The following is a 6000-nucleotide window of genomic DNA, read 5'->3' on the forward strand; positions in this document are numbered from 1 at the left end:
GAGAGAAAAAAAAAAAAAGAAAAAAAAAAGTCTCATTTTGGAGGCAAGTTACAATTTACAAGCAATGTGCAAAGACATGAAGTTTGAATGAAAGAAAAGAGAAAAAATAGAGAAGTTTATCTCTTTGTGAAACACTACCAAAAATAGAGAACAAGAGAAGTTCAACACGACTGATATATGTGAAACAATTCAGAAAGAGAGGGTATTTCAGAAAAGTGAAGTTTATCTAAAATCATTTCTAGAAATTTAATAAAATTTTAATGCTTTTAACATTTAATTCCCATAAATATGTGAAATTTTTATATTTTTAGAATTTAATTTTTTTTACTGCAAAAAAGAAAGAAAAGAAAAAAAAAAAACAGATGTGGTTCTTGGGCTTGGTTGTTTAATCCTAATTATATATTTAGGCTAATTCAAACATAAAATGATGAACCTTTCTATTATGTGGTAGAGTACAATTTTTCCCCCTTCAAGGTTTTTCCGCACCCGTTTGAAAATGAGACTAATAATTGTCAAAGGCACTGAGGTTTTTTCTTCCTGAAACTGTTATTGTACAGGCTTCAACCCAATGAAATCGTAAATATTTTATTATCTGCTGAACTTAAAGTTATTTTTTTATTACTTAAATTACCATATTAAGTATACGTGCATATTACGTATATGAAAAATGCTAGCAATAATTCTCTCTCACACTTTTTTAAATATATATATATATATATATATATATATAATATCAGTTAAAATTTATTAAAAAAATATAAAATAAAAATAAAAATAATCAATTTTACACATATTAAGAAAATTAGTTATTTGTATTAAATTTTGTTGTTTTCATAAATTTTTCTTAAATTATTTGTGTTATAAATGTCAAAAAGAAGTAGTGCAATTGAAAGATTATATATTAAAGGAAGGGTATTTTAGAAGAAAAATATATATATCATGATACAAAAGTAATTAATTTTACTTATATTAAAGAGAGAGAAAAATTACTTATAATAATAAAGAATAGATGGAATACATAATAACACATGATTTTCAAGTTTTAGATATGAAATCCTTTAGGCTTAAAAAAATCACCTTTAGCAACATTTTAGAAGTTAAATTTCATAGCTTCTCTTATTTCCGAAACCAATAAAGATGCCTATAGGCATAATACAAAGGTTAATTTTTTAAAATTAAAATTAAAAACTAAAAATAACATATAGCAAATTAAATGAATACATAAATCATTAGAATTAAATATTTATAATTTCATTAGAAAATTTATTAAATATTATATGTATTACACAAATTATGTTAAATGTGACATTCTAAACATAGAAGAAGGATCTAAAGATTATATAACTGGGAGTGTCTTAAAATAAATAAATTTATATCACTTATACTAACAAGATACAATAAATTCATAAATAAATGAAAAAATTAATTAAAATATATTATAAACTAATTGTAGTTAGTTATTTAATTGTATATTACCATATGATAAGACTTAAATTTTTTTAGAATAATTAATTTTTTTATCTATATAAATCTAACATAGATATCAAGAAAGTTTACAATACTCAATCAACTAATAAGTTATATTTTTTAATAGAATAATTAATTTAAATACTATATTTAGAACTATTAATAATTTGTTTTTTTATAAGAGACTGATTATTAAATAATTAATAATTAGTATTTTAACTTATACAATAGAAAAAACATGTTTATTATGTATAAATATATAAATTATATTTAAATTTGTATAAATAGATATTTTTAAACACACAAACTATATTTTAAATGTATGATAAGTAATTTATATTATTGAACAATTTTTTATTTATTAATAATTTATTTTAAAATATTAATATTTAATTTATAAATAATTATTAAAAAAAACTAAATTTAGTAAGAAGTTAAAAAAAATTTAACAAATTTTCTAATAAAAAAATTCTTAAAAATATTCTACGCAAAAATAGCACTTTATACAAAGGATTGATATAGAAAGAAAAAAAATTATACGTAAAAGTTGTGAAAAATAAACTCATAAATGATTAGAACTTTATATATCCTTAAAAACAAAATGTATAGTTTGAAGTAATTTATTTAGGGAGTTGCTACGGTACTTTCTAAAATTGAGAGGTTTTAATACATTTTTTTATGTAAACTTATAAAAGATTTAAAAAATTAATTTAATTATAAAATAAATAATCTAAATTATACTTATAAAATAAAAAGTAAGATAAAATTATAGAGATTAAAATTATAAGATTTTAATAATATTATAAAATATTAAAAAAGGAAAAAATTAATAAATAGTAAAAATAAAAAGTTATTAAAATTACAATATAGAAATTCAAAAATTTAAGACAAAAAAATTAAAAATATACTTAAAAAATTATTAAAATTAAAACATAGAAATTCAAAAATTTTAAGTGAAAAGATAAAAATATACTTAAAAATTATTAAAATTAAACTATTTAAATATATAATAATATTATTACAAATAAATTAGAATATATAAAATAAAAATAAAATAACTGAATAATTTAAAAATTGAAAGAATAAAATATCATAAATATTATTTAAATAAATTATTAAAAATATAAAATATAAAAGACTGTACCGGTATCCTCTCAAATAAGATGGGTACCATAGAATTTCTCATTTATTTATTTATTTATTCAAAGTGCCTCAATGATTAGCGAGATATGTATCCTACTGTCGTCATAACTCATAATCCTACCTGCCTTTGATTTGCCTATAAGCAACTATCATGCTTTCCTCTTAAACAACGAATTTCATCACAATAACTTCAGATTCAGGGAATTTCGCGAAGTCTTAGAATCTTTAGATTCATCATGTGTCGTTTTTAATGTGTGAATCTTAATAAACCACCAAGCAAATGGACGCTAGCTTTCTCTTTCGAATAACATTTTCCAAGCTTGAAATTTTGATAATTGAAAAGATAGAAGATTTTTCTTTGTACAAAACTTACTTAGAATATCATATGTATTATTAACGTTGTTCTATAATTAGAATTGCAATTTTATTTAAATAATATTGAGGTGATTCTAATCAAAGAATAACATTAATAATATATATTTATAATATTGTATCTAATTTATATCTTTTTTTCATTTTTTTATTGAATAAATATTTTCTTATATACATGTAATTTAGGATCGACACAATAATTATAAAACAAATCTTAAAGTGAGATTTTTAAAGTTAATAATAATATCTTTTGAAAAAGGTATTTTAGAGATGAGTTTTATCTTTTAAAAATAAATCTTTAATAATAGATTTTTAAGAATGTTAAGTAATTTTCAAAATTATAAAATCTAAAAAAATAATATAAATATATTTTTTAAGGGACCTAAAATGAAAATTTTATTGATTTCGTCCTTAGGCTGATCTTAACATAGTCAAAAGTTTAACTTTTAATCATATACTTAAAAAGTAAAATTATTGATCCATGAAGTATCAATTTTTCATGTCATTTTTTTTAAGTTATTGTGTCCAATATCTTTGTATATATTAAATGTAATAATTCAATCTTCGAGTATTTTTATATTATTTCAATGATAATAATATTAAATTTGAGATAAATTGAATATGTATAGGTATGTAATAATATAGTTATCATATATTTATATTTTAAAATATATCATAATTAAATTAAAAATATGTATTTAATAAAATATCAAATAATTATAAAAATATATTTTTTTGTCACGTTATAATGTAAAATATTTATCAATTTTATTAAAATTAACCTTCATTTATATGTATGATTAAGCTTAATAGATTCTTTTATCATAATAATTTTTTTACAAAATAAAATAAAATGTTCAAGAAAAGCTTCTAAATTTAATATTAATATTTGGATTGTTAAAACTTAATCCGTATGAATTATAGTTTTTAATAATATATATATATATATATATATATATGACAGTAAGAATTAGTATATAATTTATCTTGTATGTGTAAGGATTCACATGAATCGTACGTTTTACTCTCTTGAATGCAATTAATAAATAACCTGAAGAGTGATGACTGGTTGTCGCGATCATTGACCTGTTGTATAATCCTTCTGCCATCATTACTTCAATTACACACTGTCATTTCCTTCTTTCTCCGTAAGTAATTGGATTTTATTCACTTTTTTTGTAAATTGAAAAACTTTCCGTCACCCTTTTATAAAGTTATTGCGTTTTGACAAGACAAGTTCATATATTATATATATATATATATATATATATATATATACAAATCTTTAGTGCTTAACTATGATTATGCGTCAGTGTCCAGAATAGTTTCTGGGTAAACTGTACACAGTACACACATTTGAATCGTGCATTTATTGCTTACTTTATACACTCGTCAAGATGTATGTTTTCACATAAGTTTTACATTTTTAAAATTTGACAACAATTTAGATTAATGGGAGAAGCTTAGAACAATATTTATATACTCTTATATTTGAATTTTGTTATCCCAAAATCCTGACATGTGGAATTGGTTCAGCCCAGTTATTGAATTTCTTGTGCATTTAACTTGGTTCTAAAGTCATTAAACCGGTCTCAATTCTAATTAAATTAAATTAACAAAAAGTTTATCAATTCTAATTAAATATAGTCATTAAAAAATAAAATTGAAAAATGAAATTATAAAGTAAAAGTTAGTTTTGATTTAAAAATTTTAAAACTCAAAACTATTCTAAACATACCCAAAATCTTTATTTTATACGTCAAAATTTAAACAAAACAGATGCCAAATTTTTTTTCTAAAAAATATGAGTGTTTAAGTCAAAATTTTGTGAATAATTCAAAATTTGACAATCCTTATAATATTCAAATTTAAATTTTATTTAAAAATAAGAATAATAAATTAATAATGGTTACGTTCCGTAAATGGTTAGTCATAAAAGTTTTGATAGCATAACTAAATAGTATCTCCTAATATTAGATATTATATAATTTTATAATCATAAATTAAGAGTGTAATTTTACAATATCAACCATTTGATATTAACAAAATTGATATGACTTTTTACTTATAAAAAAAAGATTTTAATTTATTATAAAAGTAAATAAGTTACCATAAAAGATAATTTGTAATTGAATAAGTGTGTGAAACTATTTAACACTATTAATGTATTACTTATTTTCTCTATTACATATTTATTGTAAATTATGAATATTTGAACTATTAGCGTTGGATAAATGTATATATATAATCTTAAATTTAAAATTTTAAATCATATTATCATCATTGTAATTTTAATGAATTAAAAAAATATTTATAAATATATTAAACGTTAGTATTTGTATTAACGATTAAAATGACTTATTTTATCTTTATTTTTCTTAAATAAATTAAAAGGCCAAATCTTTGGAGTTTATAATTTATATATACTAGATTGAGCTTCATGACGTGGAAAGTAATACTAATATGTTAATTATTTTATAGCCAACTCCAAAATCATCATATTATTCAGAAACATGTGCCTAATACTTAAGTTTCTTATTAAAGAAATCCATCACAACTGTATCTAGAATACATGAACAGGTATGAATCACTTTCATTGGGTCCACTGGATAACAGTATTCTATTGATAAAACCAAATTGACGTGGATTTTCTTGAGTTGTAGTTAAAGGAAATATTTAATTAAGTGCTACATATGGTGCCATATGCTTCGGTCCACTTCTTTAATTTAGAATCAATTCTTGTCCAATAAACGGTTTACTTTAAAATCAATCATTCATTATATAAAAGTATCTTCGATGTGATGTTAATTACACAAATATATACGGAGACTTACCGTTAAAGCTTATGAAATTACATTTAGAATCATTTTTAAAAATATAAATTTAAATATATAAAAATTCATATGATTTAAAAGTTATTTGATAATTCATCATGTTACTTTATATTAATGTTAAAATTTGAAATATAAGTAAATATACATTCTTAAATAACATATATAAAATAAATAAATTATATAA

Source organism: Cajanus cajan, chromosome 11, assembly GCF_000230855.2.
Source record: "Cajanus cajan strain Asha chromosome 11, NIPB_CcT2T_4, whole genome shotgun sequence".
Lineage (NCBI taxonomy): Eukaryota > Viridiplantae > Streptophyta > Magnoliopsida > Fabales > Fabaceae > Cajanus > Cajanus cajan.